Source organism: Myotis davidii, unplaced genomic scaffold (assembly GCF_000327345.1).
Source record: "Myotis davidii unplaced genomic scaffold, ASM32734v1 scaffold92, whole genome shotgun sequence".
In the NCBI taxonomy this organism is placed as follows: Eukaryota; Metazoa; Chordata; class Mammalia; order Chiroptera; family Vespertilionidae; genus Myotis; species Myotis davidii.
In genome coordinates, this window is record NW_006283771.1 from 32,855 (window position 1) to 58,097 (window position 25,243).

The 25,243-nt window shown below is 40.3% G+C and overlaps 1 pseudogene; it reads right to left on the minus strand.

Annotated features, from left to right (window-relative positions):
• Window positions 1-4,005: 4,005 nt before the first annotated feature.
• On the minus strand, window positions 4,006-6,648 carry LOC102771381 (annotated as a pseudogene).
• Between the last annotated feature and the right edge of the window lie 18,595 nt (window positions 6,649-25,243).

Consider the following 25,243-nt stretch of genomic DNA (forward strand, 5'->3'; position numbering starts at 1 on the left):
GCTCCCCTCCCCTGGAGATCTGGTCGTTTAACCACATTCCATTATCACCATTGCCAACTGATTTCCTGTACTGTAACTTATCCATCTGTGAAACTGAACCTCCTTTGGCCAAACTTATATTGGAACAGTACCTGGGGCATGTTGTTTTAGTTTCTAGCCTTTCTTAATCTCTATGATGCATTTTTGAGATGTGACTGGGGAGAGAGCAACCAGGCATCAAGTGCTCTGGGCTCTTGGTACTCTATGGAATTTCCTGTTCTTAGTGCATATCTAGACACATAATAAAGATAATCTATGAGAAACAAATTAATATGTTCTGTAGAAAATGCTAGGCATTTTCATAGCTACTGGTTCAATTATTTCATTGACTCCTTATTTCAGCTCTGTGAGGTAGTATATATTAGTTCTACTGTACAGAAAAGGTCAGAAGAGTGAAATACATTGTCCAAGGTCACATAACTAGTGAGTAGTAAAGTGTGGATTCTTACCTGAATAAGTCTGATTCCAAAGTTAGGACTCTTTCTATTCAGCAAATATATACTAAGCACTTAAGAAAGACTTCTTGCCTGAAACCACGGAACTGTGCTACAAAGATTTTGAACTTATAGAAGAATTTAACTGTTTCTGAAGTTAAGATGAGAACCTGGACTAAGAACAGAGTTCCACTGATTCCATGTACTGAGGGTTCATGTTACAAAAAGCAGTAAATTAATTGCACATTTCTTAAAGGTGGGGAGTGATATTTAGAAATGGGTTAGATACTTATTTTCCTGCACTGGGTATGTAGATTCTGCTGGGGTAAAACTTAGTTGTGAAGCACAAAAATGAGGATTGTGGTATCAGAAGACTGAAACTAAAAAGGCACAATTTAACCACTTGTTTGTGCAAAGAATTGCCACCAGGAACAAAAAACAAATATTTAAGGCAAGAGAAGCAGAGCTCAGCCACATTCTTTTTTGTTTTAAAAAAAAATTATCTTTATTGTTGAAAGTATTACAGATGTCCCTTTTTTCCCCTTTTAACCCTTTCCAATCCACACTTTCCCCTCCTAAGCCTTCACCATTCTATTGTCTGTGTCCATGTGCTATGCTATGCATATAAATTGCCTGGTTAATCTCTCTCCACCTCCCACCACAGGCTTCCCTCAGAGATTTGTCAGTCTGTTTCTATGTCTCTAGATCTATTTTGTTCATCAGTTCATTTTATACATTAGATTCCACATATGAGTGAGACCATGTGAATTTTGTCTTTCTCTGACTGGCTTATTTTGCTTAACATGAGACTTTCCAGGTCCCTCAGGCTGTCCCAAATGGCAAGAGATCCCTCTTTTTCACAGATCCTTCCATTGTATAAATGTACCATAGCTTTTTATACACTCATCTACTGATGGGTACTTGGACTGTTTCCAGATCTTAGCTATTGTAAATTGTGCTGCTATGAACATAGGGGTGCATTCATTATTTTATTAGTGTTTCGGGTTTCTTATGATATATTCCTAGAAGTGGGTCAATTGACAGTTCCATTTAAATTTTTAGAGGAAACTCTATACTGTTTTCCATAGTAGTTGAACCAGTCTGAATTCCCACCAACAGTGTACTAGGGTTCCCTTTTCTCCATATCCTTGCTAGCACTTGTTATTTGTTGATTTATTAATGATAGCCATTTTGACAGGTGTGAGGTGATATAACATTGTCATTTTAATTTGCATCTCATGGATGATTATCGACGTTGAACATTTTTTCATATATCTCTTGGCCATCTGTATGTCCTCTTTGAAGAAATGTCTATTTAGGTCCTTTACCCATTATTTAATTGGATTATTTGTCTTCTTTTTGTTAACTTGTATAATTTGGAAATTAACGCCTTATCAGATATATCATTGGCAAATATGTTCTCCCATACACTGGGCTCACTACATTTTCTTGATGGTTTCCTTTGTTGTACAGAAGCTTTTTATGTTGATGTAGTCCCATTTGTTTATTTTCTCCTCAATTTCCCTTGACTTGGCAGACATATCAGTAAGCATTGCTACAAGAGATGTCTGATATTTTGCTGCCTATGGCTTCTTCTAAAATTTTTTTATGGTTTCACGACTTATATTTGTATATTCTATCTATTTTGAGTTTATTCTTGTGTATAGTGTAAATTGGTTGTCTAGTTCCTTTTTTGTATGTAACTGTCTAATTTTTCCAACACCATTTATTCAAGAGACTGCCTTTACTCCATTGTATGCTCTTGCATTCTTTGTCAAATATTAATTGAGCATAATGACTTGGGTCGATGTCTAGGTTCTTTGTTCTATTTCATTGATCTATGTGCTTTTCTTATGTGAGTACCAGGCTGTTTTGATTACTTTATAACTTGAAATCTGGTATTGTGATTCCTCCAATTTTGTTCTTTCACAAGTTTGCTGTGGCTATCCGGGGTCTTTTTTGGTTCCATATACATTTTTGGAGTATTTGTTCCAAAATTTGTGAAATATGCTGTTGGTATTGTTTAAAATATATTTTTATTGATGTAGGTTGCCTTGGGTATTATGGACATTTTAATGATGTTGAGTCTACCAATCCATGAACATGGAATATTCTTCCACTTGTTTATGTCTTCCTCTATGTCAACCCAGGCCCCTTCAGTCCGCAGACTGACTGAGCACTGAACCAAATCACCTAGGGTTGTTGTTGCTATTTTTTAAAAAAATACATTTTATTGTTTTTTTACAGAGAGGAAGGGAGAGGGATAGAGAGTACAAGTTTGCTGTGGCTATCCGGGGTCTTTTTTGGTTCCATATACATTTTTGGAGTATTTGTTCCAAAATTTGTGAAATATGCTGTTGGTATTGTTTAAAATATATTTTTATTGATTTCAGAGAGGAAGGGAGAGTTAGAGAGAGATAGAACTGAACGGAATAGAACCCGGGACCCCTCAGTTCGCAGGCCGACGCTCTATCCACTGAGCCAAACCAGTCAGGGCTCTTGTTGGTATTTTAATAGGGATAGCATTGAATCTATAGATTGCTTTGGGTAGTATGGACATTTTAATGATGTTGATTCTACCAATCCATGAATATGGTATATTTTTGCATTTGTTTATACCTTCCTCTGTCTCTTTCTTTTCTTTTATTCCTATTATCCTAAGGCAGAAGCTGGATTTTTTTTTGTTTGTTTAGTTACAACAGGCTTTATGCTTAATATAGTACATTCTGGGTTTAGAACATAACACATTATTAATGAAAAGTGTGATTTTGATTATCATGAGTTTAAAAATAAAACTAAAGATGTTACTCAAAAAAGGAAAAAATGTCTAAGTGAATATGTAGAAATCAGTGTAAGGGGTTTCAGCAAGCAAAGTCTGACATTTTCCTTCCCAACGGTGCAGTGGTCCATCCATGAGGAGGAATGGAGTTCTGGTTTGGTCCCATGGCTCCTGACAGAGCAGATCAGAACTTCACCTCCAGGGAAAATGCTCCAACAACGAAGATTCCAGGATAAGCTGTCACCTCAAGACCCTGGGCTTGAGGACAGAGCCCCAGAAGCACAGAATGGTCTGGGCAGAGACAAGTATGGCCACTGCGAGAAGTTTAGGCCACCGCCTGAGTCTTAGGGATGGTGTGCGCCTTATCCCTCAGCACTCTGCAGCATGTCTCGGCTGTGAATGTGTCCAGTCTAAGCTGCTGTGAACTCGGGATTAGCCCAGGAGAAGCACTGAACCTTTACAGGAACAAATCCATGTCATCTACTCTGAGAAGCCTTGTCACCGAAGTGGGGGCTTGTTACACAAAGCACAGAAACCTGAAATCACGCCATCCCTACAGGTTCCATTCTTTCTACTGAGAAATATTAGAAATGGTATCTCATCTGATGAAAGTAGTCACAACAAACTGCTTTCCTCATGGGAGTGTTTGCTCCAGACAGCCTCACTGCAGCCCCAGAATCAGAGGCAACCACTGAATTGATTGGGTAAAGATTAGCTTAGCAATTTTCCTCCAGAACGTATAAAAATAATGCTTTAAGTAGAAAGAATCTGTAGAAAACTAGGTTTACAGCATAAATGCTGGGGTGACAGTAAATGATGTGGCAGATCCATGATTGGGAGGCAGGGCCTTCGTTTGGTGGCTGCAGGGTTCTTGAGGGGAAGGAGCTTGTAGGTGTTGAAGTAGCCCACCACCTGCTAGGGGATCTTGGCCAGGACACACTGGGCCAGTGCTTCCTTGGGAGCATTCGGGAACTGTCTGAAAGGCACGAAGTGCACGATATATCTATTGGCGACCTCATCCGCAGGGGAGCACAGGGACCCGCTGTCACTGTCCAGGAACTCATGGCCTTGAAGTTGGAGCTGCCCACTCTATGATTATGGACATGGGCAGCTTGGTGGCATTGATGATGGCCTGTCTGGTCATGTCCAGGTCTGTGATTACATCCTCAGTGATGATCAGGAACACGAAATATTGAGAAGCTGTCTGCTGCTGTGTGGCTTCAGCAGCAAACCTAGCCATGTGGTTGATGATCAGGGAGAAATTCATTGGTCTATAGAGTAGTAGTTCTCAACCTGTGGGTCGTGACCACTTTGGGGGTTGACCCACCCTTTCACAGGGGGGCGCCTAGGACCATCAGAAAACACATATATAATTACGTATTGCTTTTGTGATGAATCACTATGCTTTAATTATGTTCAATTTGTAACAATGAAATTGGGGGTCACCACAACATGAGGAACTGTATTACAGGGTCGCAGCATTAAGAAGGTTGAGAACCACCGCCATGGAGCTTTATCTGAGGCAGGCAGGCCCCATATGCCTCCACAATGCCCTGTATCTCTTTGCAGTAGGGGTTGAATTGATTGAAGTTCATGGGAAACTCATGTGAAACCTGCCACTGAGGAGGTATATGAGCTAAAAACTCAAATGCTGGGAACATCTTATCTGCATTGTAGTCTTGAACGACCATCTCCATGGACCAGCTAGTGGTCAAGTATTCATTCACACCATTGGGGCTGATGTAATGAAGGGAGTCAGGGAACAGCAGGTCCCCGCTGGATCTGGTGAAGTCCACCCTGAAGGTAAAATTCAGCTGACATCAGCCCATGATGCAGTCCAGGAAGATGCACTCCACCATGACCTCTCACTGCTTCATGCTAATGCCACCAGAATTCTTGTAGCCTTTCTTCTTCTGTCTCTTCTTCTTGTTGAAGCACTCAAATTCAACCAGTGAGATCCTGGAGGCCACTTTCAGCTTTGTCATGGTGGTCTGAAACATCCCGATGAGATCATGGGACCTGTCGTTGTCATAATCGTAGTACTCCACCAAAATAGTCTTATCCATATTTCTGTAGCACAGGGAGTTAAGAGATTTTAAAAGGCCTTTAAACAGGATTCATGTTGTTTTTAATGACCTCTATTTGATGCATCAAGAGCCAGGTTCTATCAGATGTCTGCTTGAGGAATTCCAGATAAGGATCTGACTTGCCAAATAGATCCTTATTATCCAGTTTTCTTGCTTCCATTTCAAACAAGACCACTCTGTTATCCTTTATTTCTTCAGCTGAAATCCTGATGCTGATCTTCCCCATGGGTTTGCCGTTTTTCAACATCAGTGGTCTAGTCAGCTTCTTACTGGAAACAATCTGTCCAAGGGTGCATTCATATTCTCCCAAGAAGTCATCATCATTCAGCTAGATGGTTTTGTTGTTGATGTGATAAATCCCAAATTACAATTTCTGAACCACTTCAAAGTAGTATCCTATATGATAAAGAGCTAATATGCAAATGGCCGTTATGCCCTCACACTGTCAGGCAGTAATGGCTCAGACACTTAACCCTGGGGAGAGAGGAATGGGGACCAGCCAGGCACAAATGAGCTTGTGAGAGAGAAATGGGGACCAGCCAGGCTGTGACTGAGGAGAGGGACAAGCCGCATGCCCCGTGGTCCTGGGCTCCAGCAGCTGCACCTGTGCCTGCAGTTCGGGAGAGGGACAATCCGCATGCCCCATGATCCCTGTGGTCCCGGGCACCAGCAGCTGGCTCAGGAGAGGAAAATGTCACCTGCCATGCAGTCCCGGGTGTCAGCGTCTGTGCCTGCTCCCTGGAAGGGGAACAATCCACCTACCCCACGGTCCCCTGCTGCTGTGGCTGGCCCAGGTGAAGTCGGCCCAGGTCCTGGATGCCTGTGGCTGGCCAGAGGGAGGGAAACCTGGGTCCCAGGTGCAGGGTGAGGTAGAGGCAGTTAGGGGCAATCAGGCTAGCGGGGGAGCAGTTAGGGGCGATCAGGCAGGCAGGTAGAGGGGTTAGGGGTGATCAGGCAGACAGGCAGGTGAGCAGTTAGGAGCTAGCAGTCCCAGATTGCAAGAGAAGCAGTTGGACATCCCCTGAGGGGTCCCAGATTGGAGAGGGTGCAGGCTGGGCTGAGGGACATTTCCTCCACCCCTGTGTATGAATTTCATGCACCAGGCCTCTAGTTCAATAATAAACTTCTTGGAGAATGTGGGATTCGGTCTGTTCTTAATCCTCTCTGTGTGTTCAACCTCATACCACTGCTATCCTCTCGGGTTCAAGAATAACACACACAAAGAATCCAATTTAGACCTAATATCTTTGTCCAGAAGATTATCACAGGAAACATTCAGCTCCATCTTCCTCACATAGTGGGCAGCCATCTCTGGAGCTCTGGTCCAGAGGTCATACCAGGCAGCAAGTCCACAGTAGGCAGGCAGCAGTGTCACCCCTCTTTCTCTTTTTTCAAAGTGCTGTAGTTTTCCAAGCACAGCTCATTTCCCTCCTGATTAAGTTTATTTCTAAGTATCTTATTTTTTTGTTGTTGCAATGGTAAATAGGATTGTTTTTTGTTTTATTTTGTTTCTCATTGTGAGAGATCATTATTGGTGCATAAAATTACCATTAATTTCTGGGAGTTAATTTTATATCCTGCTACATTGCCAAAATTATTTATTAAATGGAATAGCTTTTTTGGTGGAGTATTTAGGGTTTTCTATGTACAATATCATGTCATCTGCAAGTAATGACAGTTTTACTTCCTCCTTTCTAATTTGTTTGTTTTTCTCTTTTTTTAAAAAAATATATTTTATTGTCTTATTGTCTGATCACTGTGGCTAGGACTTCCAGTACTATGTTGAATAAGATGATGAAAGCAGACATCCCTGTCTTATTACTGTTCTTCAGGTAAATAGTTTTAGTTTTTGCCTATTGAGTATGATCTTGACTGTGGGTTTATCATATATGGCTTTTATTATGTTGAGATATGATCCCTCTATTCCAACTTTGCTGAGAGTTTTTATCAACAATAGGTGTTGAATTTTGTCAAGTGCTTTTTCTGCATCAATTAGTATGATCATGTGATTTTTGACTTTCAATTCATTTATGTGATACTAGAGGTCCGGTGCACAAAGTTTGTGCACTCAGAGAGGGGAGGTCTCTCAGCCCTTCCAGTGACCTCTCACAGTCAGGGAACCCTTGGGGGATGTCCAACTGCCCTGGAGGTTGGAGAGACTCCTGCCAGTGCCAGCTGCACTCACCAGCCATGAGCCCAGCTCAGGGCTTCTGGCTGAGTGGCGCTCCCCCTGCAGGAGCACAGGGACCATCTGGGGACAGCTTCTGCATTAAGCATCTGCCCCCTGCTGGTCAGTGCACATCACAGTGACCAGTTGTTCAGCTTTTCAGTCTATTTGCGTATTAGCCTATTATTATATTGGATATCACCTTCATTGACTTGCAAATATTGTACCAGCCTTGCATTCCCTGGATAAATCCCACTTGGTCATGCTGCATGATCTTTTTAATGTATTGCAGGATTTGATTTGCTACTATTTTGTTGAGAATTTTAGCATCTATGCTCATCAGGGATATTGGCCTGTGATTCTCTTTCATTGTAGTGTCTTTATCTAGTTTTGGAATTAGTATAATGCTGATCTCATAAAAAGTTTGGAAGTGTTCCTTCCTCTTGGATTTTTGGAGTAGTTTGAGCAGGATAAGTATTAATTCTTATTTGAATCTTTGGAAAAACTCCCTGTGAAGCCATCTCAAGCAAAGCTTTTGGTTGCTGAGAGTTTTGTTGTTGTTTGTTTTTTAATTACTGTTTCAATTTTTGTCAGTAGTCATCTACCTATTCAGATGTTTTGATTCTTCTTGATTGAGTTTTGGAATACTGTATTTTTCTGGGAATATGTCCATTTCATTCAGGTTGTCATCCTTGTTGGAATATACTGCTTATAGTAATTTTTAAGATCCTTTGTAATTCTGTGGGGTTGTTACTTCAACTCTTGAGTTTCTGAATTTTTTTTTTTTTTTCGGTACCCTCTCTTTGCTTCTTGATGAGTCTGGCTAAAGGTTCATGAACCTTGTTTATCTTTACATAGAACCAGCTCTTGCTTTCATTGATCTTTTGTATTTTTTTTTATTCTCTATGTAATTTCTTTCTGTTTTGATATTATTATTTCCTTCCTTCTAGTCATGCTGGGCTTTTCTTGTTTGTCTAATTCTTTAAGTTGTAGGGTTAAAGAACTTATTATTAATTTTTATTGTTTTTTATTGTTGTTTTTTTAGGCAGGCCTGTAATGCTATGAACTTGCCTCTCAAGACTATTTTTACTGTGTCCCAGAGATTTTGAATTGTTTTGTGTTCATTTTCAATTTTTTTCCAGGAAGTTTTTTATTTCCTCCTTAATCTTATAGGCAAACCATTCATTATTTAATAACATGTTATTTAGCCTCCATGTGTTTGAATATTATTGAGTGTTTTTATATAGTTGATTTCTAATTTCATTCCATTGTGAGCTGAGAAGATGTTTGATAGAATTTCAATCTTCTCGAACTTGTAGAGATTTGTTGTTTCCTAACATGTGGTCTATATTTTAGAATTACCTATGTGCATTTGAGAAGAATGTATATTCTCTACTTTCAGCGTGAAATATTCAGCAAATGTCAATTAATTCCATCTGATCTAGTGTGTCATTTAGGATTTCAGTGTCCTTGTTGATTTTTTTCTAGATCTATCCAGTGGGGTGTTATAGTCCCATATTATGATTGTATTGCTGTTGATCTCTACATGAAAGTCCTCCATAAGATTTTGTTTTATATATTTGGGTGCTCCTGATTGGGTTCATATATGTTTTCCAGAGTTATATCCTCTTGTTGTACTTATCCTTTTAGCATTACTAAGTGGACTTCATTATCTCTTGTTATGGCTTTCATTTTGAAGTCTATTTTGTCAGAAGTTGAGTCTTGCTACCCTAGCTTTTTTTTTCATTTCCATTTGCATGGAAATTTTTTCCCAATCACTTCACTTTCATCCTGCATGAGTCTTTTGTTCTGAGGTGGGTCTCCTGTAGACAGCATATAGTTGGGTCATATTTTCTTATAAACTCAGTTAACCTGTGTCTTCTGATTGGCACATTTAAGCCATTTACGATTAAGGTTATGATTGATGGCAACTTATTTGTTGCCATTTTTAATCTTTAGGGAACTTTGTCCCCCTTGCTCTAGTTCTTCTTCTTACAACAGTCTCTTTAGTATTTTTTTTCACTGCTGTTTTGATGTTAATAAACTCTTTTAGCTATTTTTTGTGCAAAGCTTTCAAATTTGATTTAATTTTCTAATGCTGATGGTCTTTTTTAAAAATTTTTTATTGCTAAAAGTATTACAAAGGGTATTACATATGTGTCCTTTTTCCCCCCAGCCTTTGACAATCCCCTGGCCACCCCTACCTCCCAGTGTCTTATGTCCATTGGTTATGATTATATGCGTGCATACAAATCCTTCGGTTGATCTCTTACTCGCCTCCCTCCTGCCCCCAACCCTCTCTGGCCTTCCTGCTGCAGTTTGACAATCTCTTTGAGGCAGCTCTGCCTCTGTATCTATTATTGTTCAAAAGTTTATAATGGTCTCTATTATCCATGAATGAGTGAGATCATGTGGTATTTTTCCTTCATTGACTGGCTTATTTCACTTAGCATAATGCTCTCCAGCTCCAGCTGATGGTCTTGATCTGACATCAATAAGGGTTCAGAACTCTGGAGAAGGTGCTGTGCGTAAATTAAATAAGAGTCCAGAGATGAAACATAATTTTGAAAGGCATTATAGGGAGTCAGAGAAGACAGCTTAGGGAACTAAGTCCTCCTCTTCTCATGACCCCTTGCTTTTTATTAACACAATTTTTCCTACAGTGAGGTTGATATACACATCAAAGGGTAGGGTTTCGTACAGAATCCATTGTCAAATTGGAAGAGTTGGCCTACAGCTGTTCAGGTGTTTGGCAAGTAAGATGCAATAACATGTAGATTAAGATGCCCTGAGTAGAATGGCAGTAAGCAATCATCCCTGTTAAAGTTTGGGGAAAAACCCTTGCCACTGCAGATGATTCAGCCCTTGCTGACATGCTGGAATTGGCTTCTGGGAAATTTCTATTTCTCTCTTGCAGCTTTTAAAATTCTTTCTTTCCTGAAGAGAAAGTTTATAGCTCTACAGGCCTACCTCAAAAAACAACAAAAAATGATAATAATGATCTAACTCTACAACTCAAAGAATTAGAAAGAGAACAAGAAAAGCCTATAGTATCCAGAAGGAAGGAGATAATGAAGAGCAGAGCAGAAATAAATGACCTAGAGAAAAAAAAAAAAACAACAATACAGAAGATCAATGAAATGAAGAACTGGTTCTTTGGTAGGATAAACAGATTGCTTTGGGTAGTATGGATATTTTAATGATGTTGATTCTACCAATCTATGAACATGGTATGTTCTTCCATTTGTTTCTTTCTTCCTCTATTTCTTTATTTCAATGTCCTATAGTTTTATGAGTACAAGTCTTGTACCTCCTTAGTTAAGTTTATTCCTAGGTATCTTATTTTTTTGTGTGTGTGCAATGGTAAATAGGATTGGTTTTTTAATCTCTCTGTAAGTTCACTGTTGGTGTATAAAAAGGCCATTGATTTCTTGGCATTAATTTTGTATCCTGCTACGTTGCCAAATTTATTTACTAAACCTAATAATTTTTTGATTGAGTCTTTAGGGTTTTCTATGTACAGTATCATGTCATCGGCAAATAAGGACAGTTTTACATATTCTCTTCCAATTTGGGTGCAATTTTTTATTCTTCTTGTCTGATTGCTATGGCTAGTACTTCCAGTACTATATCAAACAGGAGTGGTGACAGTTGGCATCCCTTCTTTTTCCCATTCTTACGGGAAATGAGTTTAGTTTTTGCCCATTGAGTGTGATATTGGCTTTAGGTTTGTCATATGGGACTTTATTATGATGAGGTATGATCTCGCTATTCCCACTTTGCTGAGAGTATTTAATCAAGAAAGGGTGTTGGATTTTGACAAATGCTTTTTCCACATCAGTTGATATGATTATGTGATTTTTGTCTCTCAATTTGTTTATGTGATATATCACATTTATTGATTTTCCAATATTGTACCATCCTTGCATCCCCAGAATAAATCCCACTTGTTTATGGTATATGATCTTTCTAATGTAATGCTGTATCTGATCAGCTAGAATTTGTTGAGGATTTTAACATATTTTCATCCAGGAGATTGGCCTATAATTCTCTTTCTTTGTAGTGTCTTTATCTCGTTTTGGGATTAGGGAAATGATGGCTTCCTAGAAAGAGATTGAAAGTGTTCTTTCCTTTTGATTTTATTGGAATAATCTCAGGAGGGCCGGTTTTAGATCTTCTTCGAATGTTTGGTCAAACGCCCCCATGAATCCATCCAGAGTAGGGTCTTTATTTGCTGGAAGTTTTTTGATTACTGCTTCAATTTCATCAATAGTTATCAGTATATTTAGATTTTTTTAATTCTTCTTATGGGGGTTTGGAAGACTGTATTTTTCTAGGAATATATCCATTTCATCTTTGTTGTCCACTTTGTTGGAGTAGAGTTGTTTATAGTATTTTTTTACAATCCTTTGTATGTCTGTGTAGTCAGTTGTTGCTTCACCTCTTTCATTTCTGATTTTGTTTATTTGGGTCCTCTCTTGGTTTCTTGGTGAGCCTGGCTAGAGGCTCATTAATCTTGTTTATCCTTTCAAAAAACAAGCTCTTGCTTTTATAGATCTTTTGTATTTATTTTTTTGTCTCTTTGTCATTTATTTCTGCTTTTATTTTTATTATTTCCTTCCTTCTAGTTACTGTGGGCTTTTTTGTTTCTCTCTTTCTTATTCCTTAAGTTGTAGGGTTAGATAATTGATGACCTTTTTTTTTTTTTTTCAGGTAAGCCTGTAGAACTATTAATTTACCTCTCAGGACTGCTTTCACTGGTCCCATAGATTTTAGATTGTTGTGTATCCATTGAAATTTATTTCCAGGATGAATTTATTTCTTCTTTGATCTCTTTGGTAAACCAATCATTGTTTAATAGCATGCTATTTAGCCTCCAAGTGTTTGATGTTTTTCCATTGTTTTTAATGTAGTTGATTTCCAGTTTTATCCCACTGTGATCTGAGAAGATGCTTGATATGATTTCAATCTTCCTTATTTTGTAGAGACTTGTGTTGTGTCCTAACATGTGCTTTATCTTTTTTAAATTTTGTTTTATTGCTTAAAGTATTACAAAGAGTAGTATATGTCTCCCTTTTCCCCCCTTGACATTCCCCCAGCCTCCCCTACACCCCAGTGTCTTGTGTACATTGGTTATGCTTATATGCATGCAAAGAAGTCCTTGGTTGATCTCTTATCACCTCCGCCCAACACTTGCCGGCCTTCCCGCTGTAGATGAACAGCCTGTTCGATGCTGCTCTGACTCTGTATCTATTTTTGTTCATCATTTTATAATGGTCTTTATTATCCATATATGAGTGAGATCATGTGGTATTTTTCTTGCATTTACTGGCTGATTTCACTTAACATAAAGCTATCCAGTTCCTTCCATGATGTTGCAAATGGTATGAATTCTTTTTTTTTTAAAGCAGCATAGTATTCCATTGTGTAGATGTACCACAGTTTCCTAATCCGTTCATCTGTTGATGGGCACTTAGGCTGTTCCCAAATCTTATCTATGGTAAATTGTGCTGCTATGAACATATGAATGCACATATGCTTTCTTATTGGTGTTTCTGGTTTCTTGGGATATATTTCTAGAAGTGGGATTACTGGGTCAAATGGGAGTTCCATTTTTAACTTTTTGAGGAAACTCCATACTGTCTTCCACAATGGCTGCACCAGTCTGCATTCCCGTAATTGTCCAATTTTCCCAACACCATTTATTTATTTTTTAAAAATATATTTTATTGATTTTTTCCCAGAGGAAGGGAGAGAGTTAGAGAGTTAGAAACATTAATGAGAGAAAAACATTGATCACCTGCCTTGTGCACACCTCTCACTCGGGTTGTGCCCGCAACCAAGGTACATATCCTTGACCATATTTAAACCCGGGACCATTCAGTCCACAGGCCAACTTTCTATCCAATAAGCCAAACCAGTTAGGGCCCCACACCATTTACTGAAGAGACTGTCTTGACTCCATTGTATGTTCTTGCCTCCTTTTTCAAATATTAATTGAGCATATTGGTTCAGGTCAATTTCGGGGTTCTCTATTCAATTCCATTGATCTATAAGTATGTTTTTGTGCCAAAACTGCCAGGCAGTTTTGAGAACAGTGGCTTTGTAATACAACTTGATATCTGGCATTGAGATCCCTTCTAATTTGTTCTTCTTTCTCAGGATTGCTGCAGCTATTCAGGGTCTTTTTTGTTTTCCAGATTAATTTTTGGAGAGTTCGTTCTAGTTATCTGAAATATGCCCTTGGTATTTTAATGGGGAGTACATTGAATTTATCAATTGCTTTGGGTAGAATGGACATTTTAATGATGTTGATTCTAACAATCCATAACATGGTGTGCTCTTCCATCTGTTTATTTATTCCTCTATCTTTTTTTTTAAACATCCTGTAGTTTCCTGAGTATAGGTCTTTTACCTCCTTAGTTATTTTATTCCTAGGTATCTTAATTTTTTTGTGCAATGGTAAATGGGATTGTTTTCTTAATCTCTCTTTCTGTAAGTTTACTGTTGGTGTATAAAAAGGTTAGTGATTTCTTGGCATTAATTTTGTATCCTGCTACATTTCCGAATTGATTTATTAATCCTAATACTTTTTTGATGGAGTATTTAGGGTTTTCTATGTACTGTTTCATGTCATCTGTGATTAAGGACAATTTTACTTCTTCTTTTGAAATTTGGATATTTTTATTTCTTCTTCTTATCTGATTGCATTAGCTAGCACTTCCAGTACTATGTTGAATAGGAGTGGTGAAAGCGGACATCCTTGTCTTTTTCTTGTTCTTAAGGGAAATGGTTTTAGTTTTTGCTCATTGAGTATGATGTTGGCTGTAGATTTTTTATATAAGGTTTTTATTACTTTGATATGATCCTTCTATTCCCACTTTGCTGAGCCTTTTTATCAGAAAAGGGTGTTGGACTTTGTCAAATGCCTTCTCTTCATCAATTGATAGGATTATGTAATATTTCTCTCTCAATTTGTTTATATGGCATTTCACGTTTATTGATTTGCAGACATTGTACCAGTCTTGTATCCCTGGAATAAATCCCACTTTGTCATGGTGAATGATCTTTCCAATGTAATGCAGGATCCAGTATGCTAGAATTTTGTTGAGGATTTTAGCATCTATGTTCATCAGGGATATTGGCCTGTAATTCTCTTTCTTTGTGGTGTCTTTATCTGGTTTTGGGATTAGGGCAGACGTGGGCAAAATCCGGCCAGTTTGAAATGAATAAAACTATTGAAAAAAAAGACCATACCCTTTTATGTAATGATGTTTACTTTGAATTTATATTAGTTCACACAAACACTCCATCCATGCTTTTGTTTCGGCCCTCCGGTCCAGTTTAAGAACCCATTGTGGCCCTCGAGTCAAAAAGTTTGCCCACCCCTGCATTAGGGTAATGCTGGCTTCACAGAAAGAGCTTGGAAGTGTGCTTTCCTCTTGAATTTTTTGGAATAGTCTGAGAAGGATTGGTTTTAGTTCATCTTTGAATGTTCAGTAAAACTCCCCTGTGAAGCCATCTGGTCCAGGGCTTTTGTTTGCAGGAAGCAATTTGATTAATGTTTCAATTTCACCAGCAGTTATTGGCCTATTCAGGTTTTTGATTCTTCCTGGTTGAGTTTTGGAAGCTTGTATTTTTCTAGGAATGTGTTCATTTCATCGAGGTTGTCCAGTTTGTTGGAATAGAGGTTTTCGTAGTATTTTTTACAATCCTGTGTATATCAGTGGTATCAGTTGTTACTTCACCTGTTTCATTAGTGATTTAGTTTATTTGGTCCCTTGCTTTGTTTCTTGCTGAGCCTGGCAAGAGGTTTATCAATCTTTTTATGCTTTCAAAGAACCAGCTCTTCGTTTCATTGATCTTTTGTATTGTTTTTTTGGTCTGTATGTCATTTATTTCTGCTCTGATCTTTATTATCTCCTTCCTTTTGAATACTGTGGGCTTTTCTTGTTGCTCTCTTTCTAATTCTTTAAGTTGCAGGGTTAGGTAATTTATTAAAATTTTTTCTTGTTTTTTGAGGTAGACTTGCAAAGCTATTAACTGCCCTCTCAGAACTGCTTTCATTGTGTCTCAAAGATTTCCAATTGTTGTGTTTTCATTGTCATTTGTTTCCCGGATGCTTTTTATTTATTCTTTGATCTCTTTGGTAACCCAATCATTGTTTAATAGCATGCTATTTAGCCTCCAAGTGTTTGATGTTTTTCCATTGTTTTTATTATAATTGATTTCTAGTTTTTATGCCATCTGAGAAGATGATTGTTATGATTTCTGTCCTCTTGAAATTTGCCTATGTCCTAATATGTGGTCTATCTTTGAAAATGTCCCATGTGCACTGGAGAAGAATGTATATTCTGTTGCTTGGGGGTGAAATATTCTGAAAATGTCAATTAAGTCCATGTGATATAGGGAGTCATTTAGGATTGCTATTTCCTTGCTGAATTTTTGTTTAGAGGATTTATTTGGTGATATAAGTGGGGTATTAAAGTCCCCTCTATGACTGTATTGCATTCAATCTCTCCCTTAATATCATCCAGAAGTTGTTTTATGTATTTGGGTGCTCCTATATTGGGTTCAAATATGTTTACCAGAGTTATATCTTCCTGTTGGATTGCTTCCTTTAGTATTATGTAGTGGCCTTTCTTATCTCTTGTTATGGCCTTACTTTAAGGTCTGTTTTGTCAGATATAAGTATTGCAACCCAGCTTTTTTCTCATTTCCATTTGCCTGGAAAATTTGTTTACATTCCTTCACTATCAGTTTTTGTGAATCCTTTGTTCTCGGCTGGGTCTCTTATAGACAGCAGATGCATCAGTCATGTTTTCTTATCCATTCAGCTACCCTATGTCTTTTAATTGGGGCAATTAATCCATTTATGTTTAATGCTATTATTGATAAGCACTTGCTTGTCATCATTTTTATTCTTAATATTTGTGTTTCTTCTTGCCTTTCTATTTCTTATTTTTACAGCAGTCCCTTTAGCATTTCTTGCATTGCTGGCTTGGTGATAATAAACTCTCTTAGTCCTTTTTTTTCTGTGATGCTGCTGATTCCACCTTCAATTTTGAATGATAGCCTCGCTGGGTATAGTATTCTGGGATTCAATCCCTTGATTTGCATCACTTTGTATATTTAATTCCATTCCTTTCTAGCCTGGTGTTTTTCTGTTGAGAAATCCATTGATATTCTAATTGGATATCCCTTGTATGTAACTTTCTGTCTCTCTCTGGCAGCTTTTAAGATTCATACTGTGTTGTTGATGTTTGCCAATTTAATTATGATGTGTTTTGTTGTTGGTCTTTTTGGGTTCATCTTGCTTGGGACTCTTTGTGCTTTTTGGATTTGCGTAGTATTTTTCTTGCCTATATCGGGGAAGTTTTCTGTCATTATTTATCTGAATAGGTTTTCTATTCCTTGCTTCTCTTCCTCTCCTTCTGGTACCCTTATTATGCAGATTTTGTTTCATTTTGTCTTGTCCCAAAGCTCCGATAGGCTCTCCTCTTGCTTTTTAAATTTTCTTTTCAGTTGCTGCTGTGTTTATGTTTTTACCTATCTTGTCTTCTAATTCACTGATGCAGTCCCCAGCCTCTTCTAGTCTACTATGTAAGCCTTCCATTGTGTTGTTTATTGCAGCTATATCATTCTTCATTTCCTCCTTGTTCCTTTTCATATTGGTGACATTCTCATTCAGCTCCTTATAATTCTCATTGAGTTGTGTGTATTTGTCATCTAGCCATTTGAGCATTCTTATAACCATTACTCTGAATTCTTTCTCTGACATGTTGCTTGCCTCCATTTCATTTAATGCCCTTTCTGGTAATTCCTTTTTTTCTTTCCTTTGGGGGGATCATTTTTTTGTCACCTCATGTTTTGCTGTAATGTTTTAATTGTAGTTCCGATTGCTTTGCTACCCAGTTTCTTTAGGGTGTGGTGCTACTGGTGTGACCTCTCAGGTCTCCTGGGTTTGGTAGTCTAGTGTAGCTCCCTACTTGGGCTATTTGGGTTTTCTTGATGTAGGCCTGTGAGCTGGAAAGGTGCAATTGCGGTGTCCAGATGTCAACAGCTGGGGAAGGGGATGTCCCAATTTTTGCTGCCTTGTGTCCTTGGCTGAAATCGCATATGCCCAGCAGGGGCTCAAACAGGTACCCAGGAGCTGTCTGTCAGGGTGGTAGCGCTCAGTAGGCTTGCACACTGGAAAGGCACGACTATGGTTTCCAGATTTCTGTAGTTGTAGGGTGGGAAAACTCAGCTTTTTGCTGCTGGGCTTGTGGTTGCATACTCATGCTCCCAGTGGCAGCTCCCAGGGGCAGCCATGGTGTGCTTTCCAGTGTGGCACCCTGTCGCACTCTGAAGGGTCCTGCTTGAAGTCAGGCAATTGAGGCATCTGTGGGCAGGTATCCAGGATGAAGGTATTCAGAATTTCTACTGCTGGGTCAGTTTACCCTTGCTAGGATAAGAGCATCCTGCGGAGCAAAAGGCTCAGGAGGCCTGAGTGCTCGAAAAGCATGACTGTAGTGTCCAGAGTTCTGCAGCTGTGGAGTGGGAAGGCTCAGTTTTTGCTGCCATGCCTGTGGATGGATACACATGCTCCCAGTGGCAGCTCACAGGGGTACCCACGGTTCATTTGTGGCCCGGAGCTCTGAGGTACTCTGAGGGGTCCTGGAGCTGAAGTTGTGCGACAGTGTCTATTGGCAGTTATTCAGGAAAGTGAATTCATAATTTCTGGTATGGGACAGTGCACCCCCTTTTGCACAATATTGCACTAAGCAAGGCTCGCAGTGGCTCCCCAGATCTGCCTATGAGGTGGTGGACTCTGGATGCCTGCCTGCTGGAAAAGTGTGTTTCCAGTGCGGAGCTCTGATGCACCCTGAGAGGTCCTGGTGTTGAAGTTGTGCGACAGTATCCATGGGCAGTTATCCAGGAAGAGTGAGTTCAGAATTTTACTGTGGGGCAATGCACCCCTGTTTTCACAATATAGCACTCAGTGTGCATTTGCAGTGGCTCCGAGGGGCTGCCTGTTTGATGGTGGGCTCCAGAGGTTTGCACGTTGGACATGTGCAAATGTTGCCTGGAGGTCTGCCACTGGGGAGGGGGGAACTGCACTTAGTGCTGCAGGAGCGGTGCTATATTGAAGGTGGAGGTCCTAGGGTCTGGGAGCCTGTGGGTGTGACTGCAGGATTTTGTCTGGAGTGGCTGCTGTGTCACGAGCATTGTCCAAGGGCTGTCTCAGTGGTGGTGTTGATGAGTTCCTAGACAAGGCCACTCTCCCCTTCAAGATGGCTTGGGCTCCATTTCAGAGTCTCACAGTCCGTGGAGTGCCCACAGCAATAATAGTCTCTTCCTGTCCAGGAGAGTCTGGCCTGCCAGCCTCTGCTACTCCTGTCTGCTTTAACTGTCCCTCCCTCACTCACACACACACACCACACGCATACACATACTATCTTTCACCCTCTCCCTCACTCACATCCTCTCCCTCCCCTCTGTCCTGCCAGCCACCATCTTCCCTCAATCTGTGCTTTATCTTTTGAATGATCTATGTGTACTTGGGAAGAATGAATATTCTGCAGCCTTGGGGTGAAATGTTCTATAAATGTCAATTGAATCCATCTGATCCAGCCCTAGTCATTTTGGCTCAGTGGATAGAGCATCAGCCTGCAGACTAAAAGATCCTAGATTCAATTCTGGTCAAGAGCACATGCCCAGGTTGCAGACTCGATCCTTGGTGAGGGTTGTGCAGGAGGCAGCCAATGAATGATTCTCTCTCATCATTGATGTTTCTATCTTTCACCCTCTCCCTTTCTTTCTGAAATCAATAAAATATATTTTAAAAAACACATCTGATTCAGTGTGACCTTTAGAGTCCTTCTTTCCTTGTTAACTTTTTTTTTTTCCTGGAAGGTCTATCCAGTGAAGTCAGTGAGGTGTTAAAGTCCCCTTGTATGACTGCATTGATGTTGATCTCTCTCTTTATGTCCTCTAGAATATTTTTTATATATTTAGGTACTCCTATATTGAGTGCATATATGTCTACCAGGGTTATATCCTCTTGTTGGATCAATCCCTTTAGTATTATGTACTGACCTTTGTTGTCTCTTGTTATGGCATTCATTTTTAGGTCTATTTTGTTGAATATGAGTATTGCTACTCCAGCATTTTTTTCTTTTCCATGTGCATGGTAAATTTTTTCCATCCTTTCACTCTTATCCTGTGTAAGTCTTTTGTTCTTAGGTGGTTCTCTTGTAGACAACATATAGTTGAATCATGTTTTTGTATTCATTCAGCTACCCTATGTCTTTTGATTGAGCATTTAATCCATTTGCATTTAAAGTTATTATTGACTAGAGGCCTGGTGCATGGATTCATGCATCGGTGGGGTCCCTCAGCCTGGCTTTTGCCCTCTCACAATATGAGACCTCTCAGGGGATTTCAGACTGCTGATTTTGCCTGGATCCTCGCATACCAGGCTGAGGGACCCCAGGCCTGTGGAGATTGGGCTGAAACTGGCAGTCTGACATCCCCCAAGGGATGTAGTAGTGTTTGAGGGAACAGGCGGCTGGGGCACCACTCCCGCTCACCCTGGCCCTGCAGTGCCTGTCACCGCTGCTGCTTGGTAGTGCTGCTGCCAAGGTGGGAGAGGCTCGCACTGCTGCAGCTGTGCTCGCCAGCCATGAGCCTCACATCTGGTGCCTGTTGGTCAGCTGAATGGCACTCCCACTGTGGGAGCACACTGATGACCAGGGGCCTGATCCTATGTTGAGCATCTGCCCCTTGTGGTCAGTGCACATCATAGCTACTGGCCAGTTGTCTGGTCGACCAGTCCCTTAGACTTTTATAAATATAGATAGGTAGTTATTTATTGCCATTTTAATTCTGTATGCCTGGGTTTCTCTCTCTATTTCTTCTTCTCATTACAGTAGTTTCTTTAGCATTTATTGTAATGCTGGCTTGGTTGTGATGTACTCCTTTAGCCTTTTTTTCCCTCAGGGAATGTCTTTATTTACCTTCTATTTTGTACGTTAGCCTTGCTAGACATAGTAATCTTATTTTCAGATCCTTGCTTTCCATTACCTTGAGTACTTCATGCCATTCCCTTATGCCCTATAGAGTTTCTGATGAGAAACCAGTTGTCACATTTTTATTGAAGCTCCTTTGTAGGTAGCAGTTTGATTTTCTCTTCCTGCCTTTAAGATTCTCTGTTTATCTTTAATTTTTGGCATTTTAATTATGATGTGTCTGGGCATGGGCCTGTTTGGGTTCTTCTTACTTGGGTTCTCTGTGCCTCCTGGATTTGTGTAACTTTTTCCTTTACTAGGTTAGGGAAATTTTCTGCCATTATTTATTTAAACAGGTTCTTTATTCCTTTCTGCCTCTTCTGGCACACCTGCTATTTGAATGTTGTTATGTTTCATGTTGTCCCACAGCTTACTTAAGATATTCTCCTGTATTTTAATTTTGTTTTTTTTTCTTTTTGATTCTCTGATTGAGGATTTTTTTTACCCTATCTTCTAATTCACTGATTCAGTCCTCAGCTTCCCCTAATCCACTGTGCATTGCGTCCAATGTGTTCTTTATGTTGATCTTTGTGTTTTTCTATATCATTCTTTATTTCTGTTTTCATAGTTACTATATCTTTTCTCATGCTGTTCAACATCATTACCATCATTATTCTGAACTCTATTCAGGTAAATTTCTTATCTCCATTTCATTTATCTCTTCTTATGGAGAATTCTCTTGTTCTTTCATTTGTGGGTTGTTTCTTTGTCTCCACATTTCTGCTGCCTGTTTGGACTTGTGACTGTGTTTTAGATAGATATGCTATCCTTCTCAATCTATTGTGCATAATAGTGTCTAACACTATTTCTGACTGATTAAATCAGGCACAGACTTAAATCCTCTAGAGCCCACCTACGCCTACAGGCTGATAGAATTCTGTCTTGAATTTCCCCCAGGCAATTGTCCACAGGTGTACAAGATTTTATTTTTCAACAAGGTGCACATGTTTTTCCTGTCTGGAGGCTAGTTTTTATTCTCAGTCTCTCTTTTTTGTTTGTTTAAAGTATTACAATTAGTAGTGCATATGTCTCCTTTTCCCCTCATTGACCTCCTAATTCTGTCTCTTAATGGGTGTCAGAAACTCCGCACCATGTGGCAAGATGTTTTCCACTAGAATGGGTCAACTGTCTTCCCCCAAGGCAAAGCCACCTGTGTAGCAATTGTCTGCATGAGAAAGATGCCCTCTGTAGTGTGAGAGAATGATTCAGCACAGGAACCTGGGGTGTCTTCTTTCTGAGCTGTAACATCAGAGTCCCTGATCCTGTCTTCTGCTCACACAGCCCCACTCCACTCTCCCTCCCTCTGCCAGAGCACAAGGTGAGTAACTTCACAGGGAATTTTGTGCATTGGTCCTTTAAGAGAGTACCTGAATTTCCAGTCATCTCTCCTTGCTGCTTTTCACAGCTAGATGTTATGTGGGTACCTTTCTCAGTTGTGGTGCTCTCTGCTCGGAGTCCAAGCTTTGGGATTAGCCCAGCCAGGCTTTTCTCACCTCCACCACTCCTATCAGTCTCTATGTGGTCTCCCCTTTTAGTTCTCAGTAATCGGGGTTCTCTCAAGTCTTATGCTGATTATGAAGGAAGTTTTTCTGTATTTTAGCTGTAATTTCAGTTTGTTCCTGGGAGCATGTCTGTGCAGCATCCACTTACTCTGCTGCCATTTGTAATCTTCCAGAGTTTATACTTTCAAGCTTGAACTCAGTAAGCTTCCAGCAATTTGTAAATTATAGATTAAACTTTTCTACCCAAGTATTGGTTCTTATAAATGTTACTGCTCATGGGCTTCTGCTCTGACAAGCTGCAATTTCTGTTATCCTTATGCTTATATCCAATTATCCTGGCTTCCCTTGTCATCTAAAATTTTTGATGGATAAAAAAGGGATTTTCAACTTTTTTCTTCTTATGTCAATGGGACCAACAAATTCCAAGCTCCTTATTTGCCTGACTGGGAATCAGTAGTCAGACAAATCCTTGTGAAAGAGATGTGAAAGTTTTAGTTATTCATGTACAGAAAGTGAAGCACAGCAGTCTTCGATGCCAAGGTGCTCTTGAAATGCAGAAGACATGTAAACCTAGACAGAGAGACGAAGTACTCTGTCATGATCAAACTCTCTTGATGACTTTGCTCAAATCTAGGATACTTCTGTGCCTTAAGGGTGACAACAGGAAAATAAAAGCATGGATATAAGGGAGAGTGCATACTGGGGAGAGATCTGAAACCAAGGGTTTTTTTGTTTTGTTTTTTTAAACTGCTTAGATTGAATAACAGAAGACTCAGTGGGGTGGTGGTTTTGTTCTCATACCTCTGAAGGGTTGTACTAGGTCAGAAGGAGCAGATAGGGTCTGTGTAGCTCCCAGGGATATAATGGGTATTCACCAAAATATTCATTGTAAGGATAAATAATTTTTCCAAAATCTCATAGCTGTACATGAAGGAAATGGGCAGTATTGGGATGAAATGATATTCCATCATTGGAGATATTCAGAGAGAGGGGCAATTCGTTTTTCATGGTGACTCAAATATCAAATGGGCATTGTGAGGTTGAAGTTGGTTAGCCCTGGGTTCCTGTGATATTAGTGGAAAGGGCATTTCATTGTGGTGCAGGAGATTATGAATATAGTCAGAGCACTTGCTATTTCCTGGCTGAATGACTTTGAGTTAAGCCCTCTTTCATGATAAGCCACAGTATGTTTTTCATAAAATTAGGTTATTAGAATAGATGTCTTAGAGTGGCCTTTCCTGCTTTTTAGGCCTGAGAGTCATTGATTATGTCAAGGCAGTTTGAAAGAGATCTAGTAACCAGAGAAGCCAGAGCCAGCATATTGCCAGAGGAAATTTTGAGGCAAGTCCCAGCTGCAACTTCCCCCAAACTAGCCATGTATAGCTGCTGCCTCAAGACTCTTGCCAAATGAGATCATCTACTCAGTATCTCTGAGATCCCATTGGCTACCAACACATCACCTAATCTTCCCTCCAAATTCTCAACCTCTCACCCTGAAACCTTAAGATCAGTAATTTTCTGGAAGCTCTGCTATTGACTCTACCCAATTTCCTTGGGCCCTTTTTTTGGTGTTCTTGTCCATGATTTGTATCAACCTGTCTTCTTCTGGAGGCCATAGACTCCTGGATTCCTTTTAACACACAATTTTGGAAGAAACTTGGCATAAATAAAACAAGTTGAACTTATAAAAGAAAGATGATGAATCTTGTTTAGTCACTATCAGGCTTTTGTGAGACTCTGCCCTTCTGGGTTTTCCTTTCCCACTTTGTAATAAGAAAACTTGGGACTTAATCAACAAACTTTAAACTATTTTTACTGGGTTTATTTTTATTTTAACATATTATTGATTTATTTAGTTGTGAATCAATATTAAATTCAATATACAAAAAATCCAGAAATTAAAAATGCATCTTCACTTGAATTACAGAAAGTTCCTAGATAATATACATATTTATTATTTGACACTTGTTTGAAAGAACTGTCCTATTGCATTTCAAAGATTAATCAAAATTTATTACCTTTTGATGTCATGTCCCATAGGTTTGGGGTGATTGTGTGTTCATTTTCAAGTGTTTCCAGAAAGTTTTAAATTTCTTGTTTGATCTCATTGGTAACACATTCATCCTATCTAATAAAGAGGGAATACACTAATTGACCCTCACATTGTTGCATAGATGGCAACACCCACAGCCAATAAGGAAGGAATATGCTAATTGACTGTCCCACCCTCAAAGATGGAGGTGCCCACAGACAATAAAGAGGAAATATGCTAATTGTCTGCCACACCCTCAAAGATGGTGGTGCTCACAGCCACAAGATGGAGGCACCCAGTCCCCTCAGCCCTGATGGGGCGGCAGGTGCATGGCAAGGCCAGGCCCGCCCCCAGGTGGGCCCGGCCTTGCCATGTACCTGCCTCTGGAGTGTCCCAGTCCCCTCAACCCCCCAGCCGCCCAGGGCCAGCCCAAGGCACAAGCAATCCTTGGATGGCAGCTGCCAAGCCGTCCAGGGCCACCCGAGGCTCAGGTAACCAGGGCTGGCCAAGACTTGTGTTGCCAGCAGTGGCAGCAGCAGAGGTGTAATGGGGGTGGCATCTTCCCCTGATAGGTCCAGTTGCCTTCCACAGAGGGAGGCCAGACTGTGGCTTAGGCTCGCTCCCCTAAGCCATCAGTAGGACATCCCCTGAGGGCTCCCGGACTGTGAGAGGGGACAGGCCGGGCTGAGGGACCCCTCCAGTGCACAAATTTTCATGCAATGAGCCTCTAGTATTATCATGAAAGCATTCCTCATTAGCCCACAGACAATAAAGAGGAAATATGCTAATTGTCTGCCACACCCTCAAAGATGGTGGTGCTCACAGCCACAAGATGGAGGCACCCAGTCCCCTCAGCCCTGATGGGGCGGCAGGTGCATGGCAAGGCCAGGCCCGCCCCCAGGTGGGCCCGGCCTTGCCATGTACCTGCCTCTGGAGTGTCCCAGTCCCCTCAACCCCCCAGCCGCCCAGGGCCAGCCCAAGGGACAAGCAATCCTTGGATGGCAGCTGCCAAGCCGTCCAGGGCCACCCGAGGCTCAGGTAACCAGGGCTGGCCAAGACTTGTGTTGCCAGCAGTGGCAGCAGCAGAGGTGTAATGGGGGTGGCATCTTCCCCTGATAGCCAGGTCGCCTCCCACCCATGAAGACTCCCAG